This window comes from Mustela nivalis (assembly GCF_964662115.1).
Source record: "Mustela nivalis genome assembly, chromosome: 11".
Classification (NCBI taxonomy): Eukaryota; Metazoa; Chordata; class Mammalia; order Carnivora; family Mustelidae; genus Mustela; species Mustela nivalis.
The window spans coordinates 2,558,029-2,585,238 of record NC_139030.1 but is presented as its reverse complement, the minus strand read 5'-3'; positions in this window follow the sequence as shown (position 1 = coordinate 2,585,238).

Sequence of the window (27,210 nt, the reverse complement as noted above, 5' to 3'; positions counted from 1 at the left end):
AGACCAATATCACTGATGAATATGGATGCTGAGATTCTCAACAAGATCCTAGCAAACAAGATTCAACAGTACATTAAAGAGTTTATCCACCATGACCAGGTGGGATTCATCCCTGGGCTACAAGGATGGTTCAACATTCGCAAATCAATCAATGTGATACAACAAATTAATATGAGAAGAGAGAAAAACCACATGGTCCTCTCAATTGATGCAAAAAAAGCATTTGACAAAATCCAGCATTGTTATTGATTAAAACGCTTCAAAGTTTAGGGATAGAGGGAACATTCCTGAACTTCATCAAATCTATCTAGGAAAAACCTACAGCAAATATCATCCTCAATGGGAAAAAGCTTGCAGCCTTCCCAGTAAGATCAGGAACATGACAAGGATGCCCATTCTCACCACTCTTGTTCAACATAGTATTAGAAGTCCTAGCAACAGCAATCAGACAACAAAGAGAAATAAACAGTATCCAAATTGGCATTGAAGAAGTCAAACTCGCTCTCTTCGCAGACAACATGATTCTTTATATGGAAAACCCAAAAGACTCCACCCCCAAACTACTAGAACTCATACAGCAATTCAGCAATGTGGCAGGATACAAAGTCAATGTACAGAAATCAGTGGCTTTTTTATACACTAACAGTGAAAATACAGAAAGGGAAATTAGAGAATTGATTGCATTTACTATAGCACCAAGAACCATAAGATACCTGGGAATAAACCTAACCAAAGAGGTAAAGGATCTGTACTCAAGGAACTACAGAACACTCATGAAAGAAATTGAGGAAGACATAAAAAGACGGAAGACCATTCCATGTTCTTGGATCGGAAGAATAAACATAGTTAAAATGCCTAGAGCAATCTATACTTTTAATGCCATCCAAATCACAATTCCACTGGTATTTTTCAAAGAGCTAGAGCAAACAATCCTTAAATTTGTGTGGAATCAGAAGAGACCTTGAATTGCTAAGGAAATGTTGAAAAAGAAAAACAAAACTGGGGTTCAGGTTACCTGATTTCAAGCTTTACTACAAAGCTGTAATCACCAAGACAGCATGGTACAGGCATAAAAAAAGACATATAGACCAGTGGAACAGAGTAGAGAGCCCAGATATGGACCCTCAATTCTATGGTCAACTAATCTTTGACAAAGCAGGAAAAAATATACAGTGGAAAAAAGACAGTCTCTTCAATAAATGGTGCTGGGAAAATTGGACAGCTTATGTAGAAAAATGAAACTTGACCATTATTACACTGTACACAAAGATAAACTCGAAATGGATAAAAGACCTCAACATGGTTCAGGAATCCATCAGAATCAGAGAGGAGAACACAGGCAGTAATCTCTTCGATACCAGCCATAGCAACTTCTTTCAAGATATGTCTCCAAAGGCAAAAGAAACAAAAGCAAAAATAAACTTTTGGGACTTGATCAAAAGCAAAAGCTTCCGTATCATGCTTAGCGAAATAAGTCAAGCAGAGAAAGACAACTATCCTATGATCTCCCTGATATGAGGAAGTGGTGATGCAACATGGGGGCTTAAGTGGGTACGAGAAGAATAAATGAAACAAGATGGGATTGGGAGGGAAACAAACCATAAGTGACTCTTAATCTCACAAAACAAACTGAGGGTTGCTGGGGGGAGGGGGTTTGGAAGAAGGGGGTGGGATTATGGACATTGGGAAGGGTATGTGCTTTGATGAGTGCTGTGAAGTGTGTAAACCTGGTGATTCACAGACCTGTACCCCTGGGGATAAAAATATATGTTTATAAAAAATAAAAAATTAAAAAAAAAAAAGCAAAAGCTTCTGCACAGCAAAGGAAACAGTCAAGAAAACAAAGAGGCAACCCATGGAATGGGACAAAATATTTGTAAATGACAGTACAGACAAAAGGTTGATATCCAGTATCTATAAAGAACTCAAACTCAACACACACAAAACAGATAATCATATCAAAAAAATGAGCAGGAGATAGGAACAGACACTTCTCCAATGAAGACATACAAATGCCTATCAGACACATGAAAAAATGTTCATCATCACTAGCCATCAGGGAAATTCAAATTAAAGCCACATTGAGATATCACCTTACACCAGTTAGAATGGCCAAAATTAGCAAGACAGGAAACAATATTTGTTGGAGGGAATGTGGAGAAAGGGGAACCCTCTTACACTGTTGGTGGGAATGCAAGTTGGTGCAGCCACTTTGGAGAACAGTGTGAAGGTTCCTCAAGAAATCAAAAATAGAACTTCCCTATGACCCTGCAATTGCCCTACTAGGTATTTACTCCAAAGATACAGATGTAGTGAAAAGAAGGGCCATCTGTACTCCAATGTTTATAGCAGCAATGGCCACGGTGGCCAAACTGTGGAAAGAACCAAGATGCCCTTCAATGGACGAATAGATAAGGAAGATGTGGTCCATATATACTATGGAGTATTATGCCTCATTCAGAAAGGATGAATACCCAATTTCTGTAGCAACATGGACAGGACTGGTACAGATCATGCTAGTGAAATAAGTCAAGCAGAGAGAGACAATTATCATATGGTTTCACTTATTTGTGGAACATAACAAATAACATGGAGGACATGGGGTGATGAAGAGGAGAAGGGAGAGGAGGGAAATTAGAGGGGGAGGTGAACCATGAGAGACTATGGACTCTGTAAAGCAATCTGAAGGTTTTGAAGGGGTGGGGGGTGGGAGTTTGTGGGTGCCAGTTGGTGGGTATTAGGGAGGGCACATACTGCATGGAGCACTGGGTATGGTGCATAAACAATGAATTTTGTTTATGCTGAAAATAAATTTTTAAAAAAGAAATAAATATATTACATACTTATAAAGAGATCAATTCCCAACTAAAGTAGATAAGAAGTATAAATATGCATGCATCCAACATAATAACACCTAAATACATAAAGCATTTATTATCAGACATAACAAGAAAAATTGACAGTAATACTATAACAGCAGGGGATGTTAACACATCACTTATATAAATGGATGTATCACCCAAACAGAAAGTACGCAAGGAAACCAGAGCCTTTATTCCTTGGATGCAAGGATGGTTCAATTTCCATAAATCAACAAATGTAATGTACCATATTTTAAAAGGTGGATAGGGCACTTGGGTGGCTCAGTGGGTTAAAGTCTCTGCCTTCAGCTCAGGTCATGATCCCAGGGTCCTGGGATTGAGCCCTGCATCAGGCTCTCTGCTCAGCAGGGAGCCTGCTTCCTCCTCTCTCTGCCTGCCTCTCTGCCTACTTGTAATCTCGGTCTGTCAAATAAATAAATAAAATCTTTTAAAAAGTAAATAAATAAAAAATTAAAAGGTGGATATAACTTATATGATTATCTCAATAGATACAGAAAAGACTGTGATAAAATTCAGTATGAATTCATAATAAAAACTCAGCAAAGTGAGCATAGAAGGGACATAACCTCAAGATAATAAAGTTCATATACGAAAAACTTAATGTAACATCATATTCAATGGTGAAAAGCACAAACTTTTTCCTTTAAGTTCAGGAACAAGGCAACAACATTTGCTCTCATCACTTGTATTCAAAATAGTATTGGAAGTTGCAAACATACTAATCAGAGAAGAAAAATAAATAAAAGGCACCCAGGATGGTAAGAAATAAGTGAAATTTCACTATTTTCAGGTAATATGATATATAAATAGACAACCAGAAATACTCCATCAAAATGTTAGGACTAATAAATTAATTCAGTAAAATTACAGGATATGAAATTAATATAAAGAAATCAATTTTATTTGCATATGCTAATAACAAAATACCACAAATAGAAATTTAAATATATCTTATTTAAAATTCCATTAAAACAAGTGAAATATCTAGAAATAAATTTAAGCAAGGAAGGTAAATATCTATACTCTAAGAACTGTAAGACACTGATGAAAGAAATTGAAAATGGCACAAATAAATGGAAAGATATACTATGCTCATGGATTGAAAAAAAAAAGTGTTAAAATTTCCATATTATCCAAAGCAATTACATATTAAATGCAATCAATACAAAATTACTAATAGCATATTTCACAGAACTAGGACATATAATCCTAAAATTAGTATGGAACTACAAAAGACCCAGTATAACCAAGGCAATTCATGAAAATGAAGAAAGCTGGAGATATCATGTTCCCAGATTTCATACCATATTACAGTGTAATAGTAATCAAAACAATGTGATATTGGCACAAAAACAAACCTGTAGACTAATGGAAAAAAAAAAAAATAAAAGTAGGGAACTCAGAAATAAACCTAAGCTTATATGGTCAATTAATCAACAAAGGAAGGAAAAATATACAATGGGGAGAAAAACAGTCTTTTCAATATGTGTTGCCAGAAAAACTTTACATCTACATGAAAAAGAGTGATACTGGTTGACTTTCTTATACCATATACAAAAATAAACTCAAAATGTATAAATTAAGCCTAAAACCACAAACTCCTAAAAGAAAAAAAAAAAAAAGGCAGTAAACTCTGACATTTGCCTTAGCAATATTTTTGTTCAAATCTGTCTTCTTGGATGAGAGAAAACCAAACTTTTGGAAGTACATCAAAATAAAAAGCTTTTTCACAACAAAGAAAGCCATTAACAAAATGAAAAGGGAACATACTGAATGGGAAAAGATTGAAATTTGTATATTTGATTATGGGTTAATATCCAAAATATATAAAAAATTCATGCAACTCCAGAAAAAAAAAAACCCGCAATCTGATTAAAAAATTGTCTATTCACAGACCTGTACCCCTGGGGATAAAAATATATGTTTATAAAAAATAAAAAGTTAAAAAAAATTGTCTATTACACAACTGGAATAGACAATTTTCCAATAAAGAAAAGATACACAGATGGCCAATAGAACAAAAAACATGCTCAGCATCACTAATCCTCATGGAAATGTAAATTAAAACCACAATAAGACATCAATTCACACCTGACAGAATGGAAAGGATGGAAAGAAAGAAAGAAAGAAAGAAAGAAAGAAAGAAAGAAAGAAAGAAAGAAAGAAAGAAAGAAAGAAAGAAAGGAAAGAAAGAAAGAAGGAAGGAAGGAAGGAAGGAAGGAAGGAAGGAAGAAAGAAAGAAAAAAGAAAGAAAGAAAAAAGAAAGAAAGAAGAGGAAAGAAAAAGATAAACCTGTACCTCTGGGGATAAAAATACATTATATGTTTATAAAGAATTTTTTTTAAAAAGTTTTAAAAATTAAAAAAAAAAGAAAGAGAGAAAGGGAAGAAAGAAGGAAGGAAGAAAGAAAGAAAAGAAGGAAAGAAGGAAGTGTTGGTGAGAATGTACTGTTGGTGGGAATGTAAATTGGTGCAACCCCCTCTGTATTATGGAGGTTCCTCAGAAATTTAAAAATAAAGCTACCATATGATCCACTATTTTCATATCTGGGTATATATTTGAAGAAAAAAATATCAATTGAAAAAGATATAAGCATTCTTATATTTATTGCAGCATTATTTACAATAGCTACAGTATGGAAGGAATATAAATGTCCATGATACATGAATGGATAAAGAAGATGAATGAATAAAGAAGTGCCCATTATAGATGAGTGGATAAGTGTCAATGGAATATTAGTCAGTTAAAAAAATAATAAAATTTTGTTGTTTCAGAGAAAATGAATTGACCTACAGTGTATTAGTTCAATGAAATAAGTTATAGAAAGATAAATACCATATATTTTCACTTACATGTGGACTCTAAAAGCAAAACAAATGAACAAACTAAACAAAATAAAAATAGACTCCTATGTACAGAAAATAAACTGTTGGTTACTAGAGCAGGGAGATGTTGGGGGCAGCAGGTGAAATAGGTAAAGAGGCTTAAGAGATACAGTCTTTTAGTACTAAGAGACTCTTAGTACTAATACAGTACTAAAAACTAAGTCACAAGGATATAAAGTACAGCATAGGAAATAATTTATATAATATTGTAATAATTTTGTGTGGTGATGGATACTAATTAGACATCATAGTGACCATTTTATAATCTTCATAAATGGCCAATCTCCATGTTGTATACCTGAAATTAACATAATATTGTATGTTAATTATACTGCAATCAAAAAAGAAATGGATATATAATATTATTTAATGAAAACTGAAATATATGTAATATTGAGTACTATCTTCCAGAAAGATTACATTTCTTCACATGTATATTAGTGAAGTTCTATTAATTTCTTGATATAGGCTCTTCATTTTTAATTAAAAATATTTTAAGTTAAAACACAGAAATCAATCCACAAAAACAGAAAACAAACAAAAAAATAGATAAATGAGATTTAGTCTCAAGAAAAAAAAATAATAATTAATGTGTATTAGCTCCACAATACATGAAGACAAGATGTCTCAATAGATACAAGGAAAATATAGAAATTAACCAAATGATAATCCCTAAAATGAATAATAGAATATGCAAAAAAATCATTGTATGAATTTAACAGTAGAATATAGGTAACAGATGAAATGTCCCCCTTGAAATAAGCTTGAAAATAGAACAGTTAAATGACATGATGTAAAAATATATATTTTAAAATATTTTTAAAATAGGGGGGTTGGAAAATGGTGGCAGAGTAGGAGGACCCTAGGCTTATCTCATTCCAGGACTACATTTTTAGTTAACTATCAAATCATCTTAAATACCACATAATTTAACCTGAATACTGGTAGAACCAACTCCACAACTAAAGGGAGAGGAAAAGACACATAAAAGAGGATAGGAAGTGCAGAGATATGATTTAGGGGAGAAAAAGATTGTGGCTGCTGCAGCTGGAAGGATGCTAAAGTTACTGAGAAGGGTGACAGGCAGACTAATACATAAGGTAGCATGGGAAAACAAACCCCATCAGCAATTGGCCTGGAAAACAAAAGAGGATGAATTTCATGATTTTTGGCAACCAGAAAGGTTTAAAGCCTGGAATTTTAAAGGTCAGAGGGGTTGGCTGGGATAGAACCCTGAGGGCATTGTGTTGCTTCTGGTAAGAAGGCAGGAAAACAACCCAGGGACACACAGTGTGGAAACAGAAATCTGAACGGCACCTGGAGAGGTTAGTTGTTCATCCAGTAACACTTACCTCGGTCCAAGTGTGGCTAGCCTTCTTCTGGAAAAGCTTGGCCCAAACCCCTGCTCACACCTGGTCTCCCAACATAGGAGTTTTGCGGAATCTTGTTTCTGGCTACAATGATGATAGGTCTCATTTCACAATCAGAGCACACCTAGTTAAAATGTACCACATTTAGGCCAGGAACCAAACACTCCTTATAGCAGACAAAGACAGGCTCTGCAGATAATTGGTCTGAAAGATAAATAGGGCAGGACAAAACAGCAGAGCATATACAGCACACACTAGTGACACTCCTGGAAGTGCAGGCCCTGGGAAAAAAGGGACACCACAAAGCAGGACACTGCAGGACTTCTTCATAAAGTCATTACCCTTAAGAACACAAGATGTAGCTGACTTTCCTAACAGAGAAACAGGCAAGAGATTTACACAAATGAGAAGACAGAGAAATTTATCCCAAATGAAAGAATAGGACAAGGCCTTGGCCAGAGATTTAAGCAAAACAGATGTAAGTAACATGGTTGAACAGAATTTAAAGTAGTAACCATAAGGAACACCTGGGTGGCTCAGTCAGTTAAGCATCTGCCTTTGGCTCAGGTCATGCTTCCAAGGTCCTGGGATCAAGTCTTGCATCAGGCTCCTTGCCAAGCAAAGAGTTTGATTCTCCCTCTGCCTGGGTCTCCCTCTGCTTGTGCTCTCTCTCTCTGACAAATAAATAAACAAAATATTTTTAAAAATAAAGAAATATTTTCACTTCTGTTTCCTTTACCTTTGGAGACATGTCTTGAAAGAAGTTGCTGTGGCCAGTGTTGAAGAGGTTACGCTTATGTTCTCCTCTAGGATTTTGGTAGATTCCTACCTCACCTTGAGGTCTTTTATCCATTTCTCGTCTATCTTTGTGTGTGGTATAAGAAATAGTCAAGTTTCATTCTTCTATACATAGCTATCCAATTTTCCCAGCACCATTTATTGAAAAGAATTTTTTCACTGGATATTTTTTCCTGCTTTGTCAAAGATTATTTGACTATAGAGTTGAAGGTCCATATTTGGGCTCTCTACTCTGTTCCACTGGTCTATGTGTCTGTTTTTGTTCAAGTACCATGCTGTCTTCGTGATCACAACTTAGTAGTAAAGCTTGAAATCAGGCAACGTGATGTCCCCACTTTTTTTTTTTTCTTTTTCAACATATCCTTGGCAATTCAGGATGTTTTCTTATTCCATATAAATTTTAGAATTGTTTGTTTCAGCTCTTTGAAAAATGCCAGTGGAATTTTGATTGGGATGGCATTGAAAGTATAGATTGCTCTAGGGAGTATAGACATTTTAACAATGTTTATTCTTCCAATCCATGAGCATGGAATGCTTTTCTATCTTTTTATGTCTTCAATTTCTTTCATGAGTATTCTGTAGTTCCTCAAGTACAGATCCTTTACCTCTTTGGTTAGGTTTATCCCCAGGTATCTTATGATTCTTGGTGGTATAGTAAATGGAATTGATTCTCTAATTTCACTTTCTATATTTTTATTGTTTGTATATAAGAAAGCAACTGATTTCTGTACATGATTTTGTATCCTGCCACATGACTGAATTGCTGTATGAGTTCTTGCAGTTTGGGGATAGGATCTTTTGGGTTTTCCATATAAAGTATCATGTCTTCTGTGAAGAGAGAGTGTAAAAAATAAAGAAATAAAATAAAGTAGTAATTATAAGAATAACCACTGGACTTAAAAAGAATGGAAGATATGAATGAGAGCTTTAACACAAAAATAAGAAATAACATAACAGAGATAAAGTGTACAATAATTGAAATGAGAAACACAGATGGTGAAATGAGTAACAAGCTGGAAGAAGCAGACTGATCTAGAAAGCAGAGTAATGGAGAGTAATCAAGTTGAACAAAAGAGAGAAAAGAATTACACAAATGAGAACGGACATAAGAAACTCAGTAACTCGCAAATGTAATAACATTTGTATTATAGTAGTCCCAAAAAGAAGAGGTACAAAAGGGAGTAGAAATTCTTTTAAAGAAATAATAGCCAAAAACTTCCCTAATCTGGGGAAGTAAACAGATATCCCGATCCAGGAGACACAAAGAATTCCCATCAAAATAAATAAAAGTAGATATATGTCAAGACATAATTAAATAGACAAAATATAGTGATAAAGAAAAATAAATAAATAAAAGCATCAAGAAAAAAGAGTTCAACAACTTACAAGGAAAAACCCATAAGGCTAACAGGGGACTTTTAAATGAAAATTTTCCAAGCCAATAGGGGGTGGCATGATATATCTAAGGTGCTGAATGGGAACATTTTTCAGCCAAGAATGCTCTATCCAGCAAAGCCAGCATTCAGAATAGAGGAGAAATAAGGAGTTTCCCAGACAAACAAAAACTAAAGGAGTCCATGACAACTAAGCTAGCCCTGCAGGAAATACTAAAAGGGACACTTTTAGTGGAAAGAAAAGACCAAAATGGCCATATAATAGTAGGAAATGCAAAAGCAGTAGAAAATAAAATTTCCACAAAAAAATCAATCAATAAACACACAAAATAAAAGGATACAAATATAACAACATATATCTAAAATGTGGGGAGAAGAGGAGTAAAGAATGGATTCAAACTTGAACAACTATCAAGTCAATATAGACTGCTTTATCCAGAAAAGGTTATCTTAAAACCTTTAAAAAACAAAACAAAAACAAACAAATAACACTAATAAACATGCAAAGAATGAAGAGAAAAAATTCAAATATATTTAAGACAAATCAGCAAAACATGAGGGAATGACAAGAAAGGATCAGAAAAAAATCTTCAGAAACAACTACAAGACAAATAATAAATTGCAACAAATAGATATTTCTCAATCATTACTTTAAATGTAAATGGACTAAACATTCCAATCAAAAAACATAGGGTGACAGAATATATAAAAAATAGAAGACTTATAAAAATGCTTCCTATAGGAGATTCATTTCAGACCTAGAGACACCTGCAGATTAAAAATGAGGGGATGGGATCCCTGGGTGGCTCAGTGGGTTAAGCCTCTGCCTTCACTCAGGTCATGATCTCAGGGTCCTAGGATCGAGCCCCACATCGGGCTCTCTGCTCAGCGGGGAGCCTGCTTCCTCCTCTCTCTCTCTCTCTGCCTGCCTCTCTGCCTACTTGTGATCTCTCTCTGTCAAATAAATAAATAAAATCTTTAAAAAAAAATGAGGGGATGGAGAAATTATCTATCATGCAAATGAGCCTCAAAAGAAAGGTGGAGGAGTAGTACTTATTTTTGGACAGAAAAGACTTTATAACTAAGAGTGTAATGAGAGACAAAGAAGAACACTATGTGATAATAAAGGGGACAATCCAACCAGAAGATATAACAATTATAAATATCTATGCACCCAACATAGAAGCCTCCAAACACATAAAACAGTTAATACCAAATTTAAAGGAACTAATTGATACTAATACAATAAGAGTAGGGAATTTTAACACCCCACTTGTATCAGTGGACAGATCATCTAAATAGAAAAACAAAGAATGACTTTAAATAACACACTTGACCAGGTGGACTTAAGGGTATATTCAGAACATTTCATCCTAAAGCAGCAATATACACATTCTTTTCAATTATGCATGGGACATTGTCTAGAATAGTTCACATATTAGTCCACAAAACAAGCTTCAGTAAATTCAAGATCAGTGTCATGACATGCATATTTCCCTTTACTTTTTAAAAGATTTTATTTATTTATTTATTTATTTATTTATTTATTTATATATGAGAGAGGGAGAGAGAGAGAGAGCACAAGCAGGAAAAGCATCACACAGAGGGAGAAGCAGACTCCCTGTTGAGTAGGGATCCTGATGTGGGACTCAGTCCCAGGACCTTGAGATCATGACCTGAACCAAAGGCAGATGTTTAACCAATTGAGCCACCCAGGCATCCCTCATATTTTCCTGACCACATGGCTTTGAAACTAGAAGTCAACCATAGAAGAAAATCTGAAGAGTGCAAGGACATAGATGTTAAATAACATGCATCTGAACAATGAATGGGTCAACCAGGAAATAAAAGAAGAAATAAAAAACACATGGAAAAGGGAGAAGCTTAGATGGTGGCATGATAGGAGGACCCTAGAATTACTTTATCATTTGAAGACAGCTAGATAACTATCAAATCATTCTAAATACTGAATAAATCAACCTGAATACTGTTAGAACAAACTGCACAATTATAGGGAGAGAAGAACCCACATTTAGGAAGGTAGAGAGTATGGAGACATGATTTGGGGAGAAATGGATCATTGGTGCTATGAAGGGAGGGAGCCCAGGTCAAGGAGAAAGGCAATACAGAGTGGAGTACACAGGAACACACTGAAAGAGACTATTTCCCCAATGCATTGACTGGGGAAACAAGACGAGTTGATTTTCATCAGATTTTGCAAACCAGTAGTGTTCAAAGACTAGAACTTTAGAGATTGACAGACTTGGCTGGGATAGAACTCTGAGGGCATTGCTCTATGCCACGGGTAGAGGTGGGCCAGCAACTTCAGGGCAGAAAATGACATCTGAGGATCACCTAAGGTGCATCTGGAGACACTGTTCACTCTTCTTTGAGTTCATCAATGACAGGTAGCATTTTCAGAGAAACATATCAGGAGACAAAAGAGCCAGCAAGCTTCATTCTTTCACCTGCCTCTCAGCATAGGTGCAGAGACACCTACTGAAGGCAGCTAACCCAGACCCTGAATCTTTAGCATATTTGGTCATCCCATGCCCCTTCACTCTGGCATAATGGTCCTCAGTAAAATCTGAATTAGGATAGAGGATGGAGAGACCCGCCACTAAAAGACCAGTGCATGTCCCCATCACATCAGGTCCCTATAGTTAGAAGTTGTAAAAGTCAGGATTGGCTGGAATAGAACCCAGACTATCCTGTACTGCTCCAGGCAGGCAAGCAACCCAGAAGCAGACAGCATGAAAACAGTGATCTGAAAAATACCTGGGATGGTATGGAGGTTCCTCAAAAAGCAAAAATGGAACTACCTTACAATCCAGCAATTGCTCTAACAGGAATTTATCCAAGAATACAAAAGTACTGATTCAAAGAATACATATGCCTCAATGTTTAGCAGCTTTATCAACAATAGCCAAGTTACAGAAAGAGTCCAAATGTTCAGTGACTAATGAGTGGATAAAGAAGTAGTGTATATATATATTACTTAACCACAAAAAAGAATGAAATCTTGCAACCACACAGATGAAACTAGAACGTATTATGCTAAGTGAAGTAAGTCAGTCAGAGAAGGACAAATACCATATGATTTCACTCATATGTGTAATTTAAGAAAGATATCAGATGAAAACAGTGGGGACAAAAAGGGAGAGGAAAATCGGGAAACAAACTCTTAACTATAGAGAAAAAACTGAGGATTACTAGAGGGGAGGTTGGTGTGAAGATGGATTAAATAAGTGTTGTGTATTAAGGAGGGCATTTGTTGTGATGAGCACTGGGTGTTGCATCTAAGTGATGAATCATTAAGTTCTACACCTGAAATTAATATTAAACTGTAGGTTAATGAATTGAAATTTAAATAAAAACTTGCAGAAATACATGGAACTAAGTGGAAATGAAAACAATAATCCATATCCTTTGCACAATGGGGTTCTAAGAGGAAAATTTATAACAATACAGGCTTAACAAAAGAAGCAAGAAAAATCTCAAACAACCTAAAAGGACTATAAAAAGAACAAAAAAAAAAGGAAGCCCAAAACCAGCAAAAGGAAGGAAATAATAAATATTAGAGTAGAAATAAATGGTACAGAAACTAAAAACAAAACACAATAAAAACATAAAACCAGGAACTAGTTCTTTAAAAAAAAAAAAAATCAATAAAATTGATTGTTGGAACACAACCCAGATCCTCGCCAATGTGACTGGGTCATGTTGGATCCTGTGAAAAACACTGAAATGGAGGGCAAGAGTCTTCCTGGGCAGATACCCAGAGTAAACATGGGAGTATCCCTGAAGTGCTTTCATGTCCTCCTTTAAATGGATCTGATAAGTGTGGAGAATCCTTAACTTGCTCTTGTCATTTAAAGCTAAGAGATAATCGTTGCTGTTCTCTTGTCACTCTTGATTGCCTGCATGTATCCCACTTCCCACAGGTAGCCCACATCTTGCAAGTAGCTTATATCTCACATGCAGTTCATGTCCTGCACACAAATCTATATCTGGTTTGTAACTGGATTTTGTGTAAAGTATAAAAGAAGTGATGTAAGAAATAAAGTTCTCTACTGATCATTGGTCAGTAGTTCCCCCATCATTTAGGCTCCAATCACCAGGACCCCCACCTCAAGAAGGTGAAAATTGATAGACCTCTAGAGAGACATATCAAGAAAATAAAGAAAAAGTACACAAAAAATAAAATCAAAAATAAAGAGGAAAAATAACAACTGATAGCACAGGAAAAAATTAAAAGAATATTATTAAAAAAAAACTACATGATAACAATTTGGACAACCTAGAAGAAATGAATAAATTCCCAGAAACATATACACTGCCAAAACTGGGGCACCTGAATGGATCAGTAGGTTAAGCATCTGCCTTTGGCTTAGGTCATGATCTTGGAGTTCCAGGATAAAGTCCCACATTGGGCTCCTGGCCCTGGGGGACTCTACTTCTCCTTCTGCCTCTCTCTGTCTCTGTCTCCCATGAATAAGAAAATATCTAAATAAATAAATAAATAAAACTTGGGGTACCTGGGTGGCTTAGTGGGTTAAAGCCTCTACCTTTGGCTTTGGTCATGATCCCAGGATCCTGGGATCAAACCCCGCATTGGGCTCTCTGCTTGGTGGGGAGCCAGCTTCCTCCTCTCTTTCTGCCTGCCTCTCTACCTACTTGTGATTTCTATTTGTCAAATAAATAAATAAAATGTTAAAAAAAATAAAAAAAAAATAAAGCTACCAAAACTGAAACAGGAAGAAATAGAAAGTTTGAACAGATAGATACACAGCAAATAAATGGAATCAGTTACTGAAAAACTCCTAAGAATCAATAGTTCAGAACCAAGCATCTTCACAGGTGAATTCTACAAAAACAGTTAATGAAGAATTAATGTCATTCTTCATATACTACTTCAAAAATAGAGAAGGAAGGAAAACTCCCAAATCCATTCTGAAACCAGGATTACCCTGATTTCAAAACCAGACAAAGACTACAGTAAAAAACAGGAGTATAGAGAGAGGAGTCAAGATGGCGGAGAAGTAGCAGGCTGAGACTACTTCAGCTAGCCGGAGATCAGCTAGATAGCTTATCTAAAGATTGCAAACACCTGAAAATCCATCAGCAGATCGAAGAGAAGAAGAACAGCAATTCTGGAAACAGAAAAACAACCACTTTCTGAAAGGTAGGACCGGCGGAGAAGTGAATCCAAAGCGACAGGAAGATAGACCCCGGGGGGAGGGGCCGGCTCACGGAAAGCGGCAGAGCAACGGAGCACAAAATCAAGACTTTTTAAAGTCTGTTCTGCTGAGGGACATCGCTCCAGAGGCTAAACAGGGGCAAGCCCACGCGAAGTCAGCGTGGCCTCAGGTCCCGCAGGGTCACAGAAGGATCGGGGGTGTCTGAGTGTCGCAGAGCTTGCGGGTATTGGAACAGGAAAGCCGGCTACAGAGACAGAGCCGACAGTAAGCTCGCAGCTCTCTGTTACCTTGAAACAGCGGCAGGCTGGGTGAGCTCGGAGCGCAGCCTGAGGTCAGGCAGACGGGAATAAGTGGGCGCTATTCTCTAAGGGCACACTGAGGAGTGGGGCCCTGGGCTCTCGGCTCCTCCGGGCCGGAGATCAGGAGGCCGCCATTTGTATTCCCGTCCTCCGGAACTCTATGGAAAGCGCTCAGGGAACAAAAGCTCCTGAAAGCAAATACGAGCCGATTACTCACCCCGGCCCCTGATAAGGGCGGTGCAATTCCGCCTGGGGCAATGACACTTGAGAATCGCTACACCAGGCCCCTGACCCAGTAGATCAGCAAGAAATCCAGCCATGACCAAGTTCACCAACCAAGGAGTGCGGTTTCAATACCAAGGAAAGCAGCAGAATTCCAGAGGAGGACAAAGCAAAGCACGGAACTCATGGCTTTTTCCCTGAGATTTTTTTTAGTCTTGCAGTTAATTTAATTTTTTTCTTTTTCATTTTTTGTTTTTTATCTAGCTTTCTGGTAAATTTTTTTTTTGAACTTTTACCTTTTTCTTTTTTAACGTTTTTTAACCAGTTTATCTAATATATATATTTTTTCTTTGTTATATTTGTCTTATTTATTTTCTTTTTTTTAAATTCTTTTCTTTTTTTTTTTTCTTTTTCTTTCTTCCTTTTTTAACCTCTTTTTATCCCCTTTCTCCCCCCTCACGGTTTGGGATGTCTTCTAATTTGCTTAAAGCATATTTTCCTGGGGTTGTTGCCACCCGTTTAGTATTTTAATTGCTCCTTCATATACTCTTATCTGGACAAAATGAAAAGAAAGAAAAATTCACCACAAAAAAAAGAACAAGAGGCAGTACCAAAGGCTAGGGACCTAATCAATACAGACATTGGTAATATGTCAGATCTAGAGTACAGAATGACAATTATCAAGGTTCTAGCCGGGCTCGAAAAAGGCATGGAAGATATTAGAGAAACCCTCTCGAGAGATAAAAAAGCCCTTTCTGGAGAAATAAAAGAACTAAAATCTAACCAAGTTGAAATAAAAAAAGCTATTAATGAGGTACAATCAAAAATGGAGGCTCTCACTGCTAGGATAAATGAGGCAGAAGAAAGAATTATTGATATAGAAGACCAAATGACAGAGAAGAAAGAAGCTGAGCAAAAGAGGGACAAACAGCTACTGGACCATGAGGGGAGAATTCGAGAGATAAGTGACACCATAAGACAAAACAACATTAGAATAATTGGGATTCCAGAAGAAGAAGAAAGAGAGAGAGGAGCAGAAGGTATACTGGAGAGAATTATTGGGGAGAATTTCCCCAATATGGCAAAGGGAACGAGCATCAAAATTCAGGAGGTTCAGAGAATGCCCCTCAAAATCAATAAGAATAGGCCCACACCCTGTCACCTAATAGTAAAATTTACAAGTCTCAGTGACAAAGAGAAAATCCTGAAAGCAGCCCGGGAAAAGAAGTCTGTAACATACAATGGTAAAAATATTAGATTGGCAGCTGAATTATCCACAGAGACCTGGCAGGCCAGAAAGAGCTGGCATAATATTTTCAGAGCGCTAAACGAGAAAAACATGCAGCCAAGAATACTCTATCCAGCTAGGCTATCATTGAAAATAGAAGGAGAGATTAAAAGCTTCCAAGACAAAGAAAAACTGAAAGAATTTGCAAGCACCCAACCAGCTCTACAGGAAATATTGAAAGGGATCCTCTAAGCAAAGAGAGAGCCTACAAGTGGTAGATCAAAAAGGAACAGAGACCATATACAGTAACAGTCACCTTACAGGCAATACAATGGCACTAAATTCATATCTCTCAATAGTTACCCTGAATGTGAATGGGCTAAATGCCCCTGTCAAAAGACACAGGGTATCAGAATGGATTAAAAAAAAAAACAAAACATCTATATATTTCCTCCAAGAAACTCATTTTAAGCCCGAAGAGAACTCCAGATTTAAAGTGAGGGGGTGGAAAAGAAATTACCATGCTAATGGACATCAGAAGAAAGCAGGAGTAGCAATCCATATATCACATCAATTAGATTATAAGCCAAAGACTATAATAAGAGATGAGGAAGGACACTATATCATACTCAAAGGGTCTGTCCAACAAGAAGATTTAACAATTTTAAATATCTATGCCCCCCAACGTGGGAGCAGTCAAATATATAAACCAATTAATAACAAAATCAAAGAAACAAATAAACAATAATAGATTAATAGTAGGGGACTTTAACACTCCTCTCACTGAAAAGGACAGATTATCCAAGCAAAAGATAAGCAAGGAAATAAAGGCCTTAAACGACACACTGGATCAGATGGACATCAAAGATATATTCAGAACATTTCATCCCAAAGCAACAGAATACACATTCTTCCCTAATGCACAAGGAACATTCTCCAGAATAGATCACATCCTCGTTCCTAAATCAGGACTCAACTGGTATCAAATGATTGGGATCATTCCCTGCATATTTTCAGACCACAATGCTCTAAAGCTAGAACTCAACCACAAAAGGAAGTTTGGAAAGAACCCAAATACATGGAGACTAAACAGCATCCTTCTAAAGAATGAATGGGTCAATCGGGAAATTAAAGAAGAATTGGAAAAAATCATCGAAACAAATGATAATGAAAATACAAAATCTGTGGGACACAACAAAGGCATCCTGAGAGGAAAATATATCGCGGTTCAAGCCTTTCTCAAGAAACAAGAAAGGTCTCAGGTACACAACCTAACCCTACACCTAAAGGAGCTGGAGAAAGAACAAGAAAGAAACCCTAGGCCCAGCTGGAGAAGAGAAATCATAAAGATCAGAGCAGAAATCAATGAAATAGAAACCAAAAAAACAATAGAGCAAATCAACGAAACTAGGAGCTGGTTCTTTGAAAGAATTAATAAATTTGATAAACCCCTGGCCCGACTTAACAAAAAGAAAAGAGAAAGGACCCAAATAAATAAAATCATTAACAAAAGAGGAGAGATCACATTTAACACCAAAGAAATACAAACTATTATAATAACATACTATGAGCAACTCTACGCCAATAAATTTGACAATCTGGAAGAAATGGATGCATTCCTACAAACATATAAACTACCACAACTGAACCAGGAAGAAATAGATAGCCTGAACAGACACACAACCAGTAAGGAGATTGAAAGAGTCATTAAAAATCTCCAAACAAACAAAAGTCCAGGGCCAGACAGCTTCCCGGGGGAATTCTACCAAACATTTAAAGAACTAATTCCTATTCTCCTGAAACTGTTCCAAAAAATAGAAATGGAAGGAAATCTTCCAAAGTCATTTTATGAGGCCAGCATCACCTTGATCCCAAAACCAGACAAGGATCCCATCAAAAAAGAGAGCTATAGACCAATATCTTTCATGAACACAGATGCAAAAATACTCAACAAAATACTAGCCAATAGGATTCAACAGTACATCAAAAGGATTATTCACCACGACCAAGTGGAATTTATTCCAGGGCTGCAAGGTTGGTTCAACAACCGCAAATCAGTCAATGTGATACAACACATCAAAAAAAGAAAGAACAAGAACCATATGATACTCTCAGTAGATGCTGAAAAAGCATTTTACAAAGTACAGCATCCCTTCCTGATCAAAACTCTTCAAAGTGTAGGGATAGAGGGCACATACCTCAATATCATCAAAGTCATCTATGAAAAACCCACCGCAAATATCATTCTCAATGGAGAAAAACTGAAAGCTTTTTCGCTAAGGTCAGGAACACGGCAGGGATGTCCATTATCACCACTGCTATTCAACATAGTACTAGAGGTCCTAGCCTCAGCAATCAGACAACAAAAGGAAATTAAAGGCATCCAGATCAGCAAAGAAGAAGTCAAACTATCACTCTTCGCAGATGATATGATACTATATGTGGAAAACCCAAAAGACTCCACTCCAAAACTGCTAGAACTTATACAGGAATTCAGTAAAGTGTCAGGATATAAAATCGATGCACAGATCAGTTGCATTTCTCTACACCAACAGCAAGACAGAAGAAAGAGAAATTAAGGAGTCAATCCCATTTACAATTGCACCCAAAACCATAAGATACCTAGGAATAAACCTAACCAAAGAGACACAGAATCTATACTCAGAAAACTATAAAGTACTCATGAAAGAAATTGAGGAAGACACAAAGAAATGGAAAAATGTTCCATGCTCCTGGATTGGAAGAATAAATATTGTGAAAATGTCTATGCTACCTGAAGCAATCTACACATTTAATGCAATTCTTATCAAAGTACCATCCATCTTTTTCAAAAAAATGGAACAAATAATTCTAAAATTTATAAGGAACCAGAAAAGACCTCGAATAGCCCAAGGGATATTGAAAAAGAAAGCCAACATTGGTGGCATCACAATTACGGACATCAAGCTCTACTACAAAGCTGTCATCATCAAGACAGCATGGTACTGGCACAAAAACAGACACATAGATCACTGGAACAGAATAGAGAGCCCAGAAATAGACCCTCAACTCTACAGTCAACTAATCTTTGACAAAGCAGGAAAGAATGTCCAATGGAAAAAAAAGACAGCCTCTTCAATAAATGGTGTTGGGAAAATTGGACAGCCACATGCAGATAAATGAAATTGGACCATTTCTTTACACCACACACAAGAATAGACTCAAAATGGATGAAGGACCTCAATGTGCGAAAGGAATCCATCAAAATCCTTGAGGAGAAAACAGGCAGTAACCTCTTCGACCTCAGCCACAGCAACATCTTCCTAGGAACAATGCCAAGGGCGAGGGAAGCAAGGGCAAAAATGAACTATTGGGATTTCATCAAGATCAAAAGCTTTTGCCCAGCAAAGGAAACAGTTAACAAAATCAAAAGACAACTGACAGAATGGGAGAAGATATTTGCAAATGACATATCAGATAAAGGACTAGTGTCCAGAATCTATAAAGAACTTAGCAAACTCAACACCCAAAGAACAAATAATCCAATCAAGAAATGGGCAGAGGACATGAACAGACATTTCTGCAAAGAAGACATCCAGATGGCCAACAGACACATGAAAAAGTGCTCCATATCACTCAGCATCAGGGAAATACAAATCAAAACCACAATGAGATATCACCTCACACCAGTCAGAATGGCTAAAATCAACAGGTCCGGAAATGACAGATGCTGGCGAGGATGCGGAGTAAGGGGAACCCTCCTACACTGTTGGTGGGAACGCAAGCTGGTGCAGCCACTCTGGAAAACAGCATGGAGGTTCCTCAAAATGTTGAAAATAGAACTGCCCTATGACCCAGCAATTGCACTATTGGGTATTTACCCTAAAGATACAAACGTAGTGATCCAAAGGGGCACGTGCACCCAAATGTTTATAGCAGCAATGTCCACAATAGCCAAACTATGGAAAGAACCTAGATGTCCATCAACAGATGAATGGATCAAGAAGAAGTGGTATATATACACAATGGAATACTATGCAGCCATCAAAAGAAATGAAATCTTGCCCTTTGCGACAATGTGGATGGAACTAGAGCGTATCATGCTTAGCGAAATAAGTCAAGCAGAGAAAGACAACTATCCTATGATCTCTCTGATATGAGGAAGTGGTGATGCAACATGAGGGCTTAAGTGGGTAGGAGAAGAATAAATGAAACAAGATGGGATTGGGAGGGAGACAAACCATAAGTGACTCTTAATCTCACAAAACAAACTGAGGGTTGCTGGGGGGAGGGGGTTTGGGAGAAGGGGGTGGGATTATGGACATTGGGGAGGGTATGTGCTTTGGTGAGTGCTGTGAAGTGTGTAAACCTGGTGATTCACAGACCTGTACCCCTGGGGATAAAAATATATGTTTATAAAAAATAAAAAATTAAAAAAAAAAGAAAAAATAAACTGGTTGCAAATAAAGTGGTGGAAAATTCCATCCCTTACTTTTTGTAAGATGTAAATTAACTATTTTAGAATAACCAATTAACCAATTAGATCTAACAGATATATATATATGGAACACTCCATACAACAAGAGCAAAACGTGCATTTTCTCAAGTGCAAATAGAATATTATCAAAGATGTACAATATTTTAGGCCTTAAAGAAGTTTCAGCAAATTTAAAAAGAAACAGAAACAAAACCAGTGATATATAAACTTGACTGATTGATTGATTTTCTCATACTGGCATACCATTATGGAAGTTTAGTCCTATGATCTGCTGTCGTCAAGCTGGAGAATCAGAAAAGCCAGTGGTATCGTTCAGTTTCAGTTAGAAAATCCGAGAATCAAGAAGACTGATGGTGTAAGCCCTGATCCGAATCCAAAGTCCTAAGAACCAGGAGTGCTCACATCTGAAAGAAGAGAAAAATGTCTCTGTCTCTAGCAGAAAGAAAACACAAATTTGCCCTTCTTCCATTTTTATTTTGTACTATTCAGGCCCTCCATGGATTGGATATGCCCACATACCCTGGTGAGAACCATTTGCTTTACTTAGTTCACAAATGCAAATGCTAATCTCTTCTGGAAACACATCCACTGTCACATTCAGAAATAATGTTTTGCCAGGTAAATGGCCCAGCAAAGCTGATATAAAATTAAGCATATGACAAGGATGTGAAGTCAGAATTCTCATACATTGCTAGTAGGGATGTAAAATAATGCAGCCACTGAGGAAAATATTTCAGTAGTTCCTCAAGGTGTCAAACATAGTGTTACCATGTGACCCAGAAATTTCACTCTTAGATATATATACCTCAAGACATAAATTCAGACATAAATAGCATTAGTCATAACCCCAAAATGCAAACAACTAATGAACGTATTTTAAAAAATGAGAATTAAGGAACGACCACTAATGAGGAGTTTCTTTTTGGTGTGATAGGAATGTTCTAAAATTAGATTAATGGTTGTATAATTCTGTGAATATTTTAAAAAATAAATTGTACACTTTAAGTGGATAATTGTATATTATAAATTGAATCTCAATAAACCTCTTTTTAAAAATATGCCTGGGCATCAAAAGGAAATAATAAAAGACAATTTTTGTCAATGTCTTGCTAGATGGAAATATTGCTTGGGCTATTAGTTGGTGGATAGCAGGATACTGGGTTGCACAAAGACATGGTTCATGGAATAACATTGGGTCCATTATCAAAGGAACGAGACTTAGACAAAGTAATGCAAAGCCTTATTCTATGCCAACCAGTAGAAGTTAGACTGACCGGTCAGGGAAATGAGGCTAAGACAAAGTGAAAGTTATGTAAAGCTTTATTCTATGCCAAGCATTAGAAGTCAGACTGACAGGCCAGGGCTGCCTCCGAAGAGAGTGACGCCCCTTGGTCTTACAGGCTAGTTTTTATAGGGCACAATCACAGACGTCTGCATATGTGGTTTTGGCTGATTGGATGTCTCCTACCTGTGTGTTTTACATGGAACAGATACTAGTAACTGTTGAGGCATTTATTAAACAACAAAATGGCCTTGTTTTAGGTATGTGTTTTAGTAATAGTTATCTGGAACTGATATAAACAAAATGGCCTTGTTTTAGGTGTGTGCTTTAGCAACAGTTACCTGGAACTGATATCAATAACTGTTGAGGCATTTATTAAACAACAAAATGTCTACCTAGGCAACATGGAGTCACTATGGCTAAGTAGGCCCAGGCAGGCCCTCGGGGTTTAACATGTTTTAACGTGGAATCGACCCCAATAAATAGAAAGTAATTGCAAAAACAAAAGTGGGTCACCAAAGCCTGAGTGAAGCCATCTGAGCAGCCACCTTTTAGGATTATATTTAGTAGAATTATCAAGGAAGTAGAAGGAGAGACTATGACACCTCTGGCTAGAAACACATAGAAAGCTCTATGACAGCTTTCTATAACCAAGAAATTATTATTATTAAAATTATTATTGCCCCTTGGATGCAATAGTACCACTCTTGATCTGAAAAGGGCTTACCCTGGCCCCATGACATAAGCTGGGGTCAAATCTGAGGTAATGAAACTTTCTGTATACTTCTGACTACATACTTGGGGCACCTTGGAGACTCTGTGGGTTAAGCATCTGCCGCCTTCTCAGGTCATGATCTCAGGGTCCTGGGATCAAGCCATGCATCAGGCTCTCTGCTCAGTGGGGAGCATGTTCTGTCTCCTACCTCTCTCTGCCTGCCTTTCTGCCTACTTGTGATCTCTCTCTGTCAAATAAATAAATAAAATCTTTAAAAAACAAAACAAAACAAAGTAAAACAAACAAACAAACAACAACAACAACAAAAAAAAAAAAAACAAAAACAAGGGAGCCTACACTTAAGTCAGGAAACCTTTGACAATCAATTGGAGCTAAATTCATCCTGAAATATGTCAGATTACCAATCCTCCTTGTTCCCTCCTACCAGGGGAAAGTTGACCATTTCTTGTGTCTTAGCTGAGCCCATCCATGATCCTATAATAATACCTAAAGCACTTTGTTGCATTTGTGTTTGCCAGACTATTTCTCTTTTTAATCCATTATTCTCTAAATAACAACTGTTTTATGTGTTTGGATATATGTGTTTTATGCACCCTGGGCACCTAGCAGAACACCTCACATATTTGTGGATGAACCCTGGGGATGAGGTTTGAGAACTCTATTATGATCCTAATATATAGGTTTATTAGACCCCAGGACTCTCAGAAACAATAAATGCCAAAAGGGTAATTTGGTCATTCTTTAGAGACCCATCACCAGCTGCATCACAGTACTCTGTGTTAATGTGCCTCTTTCTTCCTACACACTGAGTGTCTCTTCCCTTTCAACTTCAATACCCTTGTTCCTAGACAACACCAGAAGCAGAAGCAGTGGAGGTAGTTAGTGAGCACATGAGCACATGTGAATAAAAACTTTGCATAGGGCCACCCATATTTGTCTTGCTTTTCCAGGTTGCTGGCTAGTCTATGCACTTTGAAATAGTCACTCATTTTATACTAATAGTAATTCAATGACATTAAGCAAATCATTTACATTCTTCATGACTCAATTTCCTCATTTGTAATGAGAATAATAATATTACCTACCTCATAGAATTATGGTTAATATAAAATAAGTATAGAGTTGCTATTAAGCTATCACACAATATTGGTTGTAATCATTTCTAAACTACTGTTAATGCCACTTATCTGTATAAATCAAGTTTGAAGCTATAAGAGACTTCAACTTTTCCCATTTTTTGAAAGCTAAGTCTATAATATATTTAAAAATCTTCACTTTTCCTTAAAGGAAAAAAAAAAAAAAACAAGCTTTATATTGAGCTGCATGATGCTGCATTACCATCATGTTTTACATACTGCCATGAAGTTGGAGGGGGAAAAAAAAGGAAATGGTCACTCAACCAAGCAGTTACAGAGTCAGGGAATCTAGTTCTGAAGTTATCATTCTACTGTGCTTTTCCATCATGGCTATTCACAAAAGCAGGAACAATAGAATTATAAATTACAATCATGGATTCTGCCTATATCTGAGAGGTGTATGTCATAGTGGAAAACTGTGGGTTTGCAGAGCAGGTGGACTTAGACTCAAATCTGGAATTCCAAATCTGGAATTTTCTCTTACTAAGTACTTGATACCAGGATTATTTAAAGTCTATGAGCTTCCATTATTCTAAAATACTTACCTCTTGAAATTGTTATGAAAAAATAGACAATGAACCTGAAGTGTTTTTGCACATTGGAAACTATTTAATGAGTGCTTAAAAGATCATAGCTACTTTTATTGTATCTAATTGAATCTTTAAAAATCTAGATAGTAGAATCTTGTTGCTCTTTTGCCCAACATTGCCTTTTGTCTGTTTCATTGAAAAAGTTTTGAGATTTTCCAAATTGATGAAGTTGCAATATTTTCCACTTCATAAACATAAGGATAAGAGGTACAGCAGGCAAGATGAGAGAATCTAGAGATAGCATAACAAAACTGTACGAGGTGAGATTCAATGCTAATTCCTGTGTTTGGATTTAGTCACTGTGGAGTGCTGGCATCCACCAAAATACTAAGTCATGAACAAACAGCAGTTTTGGGTGTAGATCACTTGGATAAATTGCTCCACTTTGATCAGTTTGTTATTCAGGTCTGAAACTCAGGAAAATGCTTTGGGCTGGAGATAATGATTTGTGTAGAATCTTTATATGAGGATAGTTGGGGGAAGGGAAAATAGAACCAAGCATTTGTAACAAGGCCTGTCAAAGAGCATTCTCCATCAGTAGGGCTGGGGAAGAGAAACCTGAACCTGTAGAAGAACCAAGAGGAGATAGGCAAAAACCCAGAGAAGAACCTGAGGGCTCCAGGTGCACAGACCAAGGGAAGACAACAAGTACTGGAATGAACAGAACCTAAGTACACCAGAGATTCTACTTGAGAAGTGTAATTAGCATGAAGACAGATGGGGTGAAAAATCTCAAAGAGGAAAGCTCAGTCAGTCCTGAAAGCAAAAATGGAGGATGGAAGTTAAAAAAGAATGTGGGCATAAGTGAGGAGGAATGGAGAGAGAGAGAGAGACTCTGGAGGTGCTAGTAGTGAGATTGGACAGTTACATGTAGGAAAATGGGACTTAACACATTTGAAGTGAAATGAGAATAATCACCTAAAATATACAGAGATATAATATATATATATATATATTTTTTAAATGAGCATAGACTATTAAAAATGAGCTTTAAAGTGAAAAAATTAGGGTTTTTTAAAGGAGAAGAAATCAAACTTGCAAGAGAAAAGCTGGAATAAGAAGGAAATAATGTTGGCCATGGCCTCAGGGATGTTCCACAGATTTTGTCATATATTGGGCAATCACTAAAGGTTGTCTGGAAATGGGAGAACACAGATATTTATTAGAAGGTTTATTTTATTTTATTTTAGTTTTAGTTTTTGCTTTTATCCAAGTAACTCTCTGATTGGGAAAATTTTCCCACTATGTTGCAATAATAAGAAATTGACATTTTACAATCCTTGACAAAAATAAGAGGAAATTTTTTTTTGGGGTGGGGGGCAGAGCAAAGAACAATTAGCTGGCCAGCAAGAGAATTGAAAAGGAATTCCTTCATCAATGAGAATAATTATGTCTATGCCATGAAGTTATGGGCATTAACTAAGTCAGGGATTGCAGACCCTGGTTATGCTCAACCAACAAAAACCATTTGCTACTTCCCCATCATATTCTAGTATATCACCTCCCTTGACAACAGTATCCTTATATAAAATTAGAGGCAAGGGAATGGACTAAAGCATATTCTTTTTATTTATTTATTTATTTATTTATTCATTTATTTATTTAGTAAAGAAGTATTATATGCATATGGTAAAGCAAACAAACAACAAAAATTCTTACATAATATGAAGGTAAACCTCTGTTCACTGGGAGGAGAACAAAATAATAAAAAGATAAACAGGGAGAGAATATCTGTAACACATAAAAAATACTGATTAATATCAAAAGCTGAAGAACCACTGTATATCAATAATAATAGACAAGCAACCCAACAGAAAGATGAGCAAACAATTTGAATAGCAATTTCACAGAATTTGAATGATCAATAAATGTATGAAAAGATACTCCTGTCACCTGAGTGGCTCAGTGGGTTAAGCCTCTGCCTTCAGCTTAGGTCATGGTCTCAGGGTCCTGCAATCAAGCCCTGCATTGCCTGATCTGTATCGCTCTCTGCTCAGTGGGGAGCCTGCTTCTCCCTCTTTGTCTGCCTGCCTGTCTACCCATTTATGATCTATCAAATAAATAAATAAAATCTTGAAAAAAAAAGAAAAAGAAAACATACTCAACTGCTTAAGTGTTCAGATATGTGCATACATAGTAAAACCACAATAAGATTGCATTTCACACCCCTCAGGTCTGGGCAAATTAAAAGTATTGGTAAAATTATAGAGCATTGGGAGTTTTTATATCCTGCTGATGAAATAGTAAATTGGTTTTTAAAAATTCCATTTAGTAGACTAAAGCTTGGCATTAGCCACTAATGTAGGGCAAGATTCTCCATTTTAGTTATGACATAGTAGCTTGTTCACATTAATACTAATTTTAACAATAAAAGCTAGAAAAACTACAAACAGAAAATCAAACAAAAAAGCCCACCCACTTAAAACCACAAAAGCACCCAAGGTTTGAATAATCAAAATCCAAGAGAAGGGAAACACATCAGTACCTCAAATTTATAGCTATTTACCCATAGGCCATCTGCAAATTTTCAACATAGGGCACAAAGACCAAAGACAAAACAATTTTCTGTCTTTCAACAGTCTCACTAGGATAGGGAGTCACAAGTTGGAGTTCAGAGCTACCAACATAGCCAGGATATAAGAGCCCTAAAAAACCTGATCTAAGAACCCATTTAAATAATCTTAAAAGCTAAAATAAAAAGAAAAAAAAT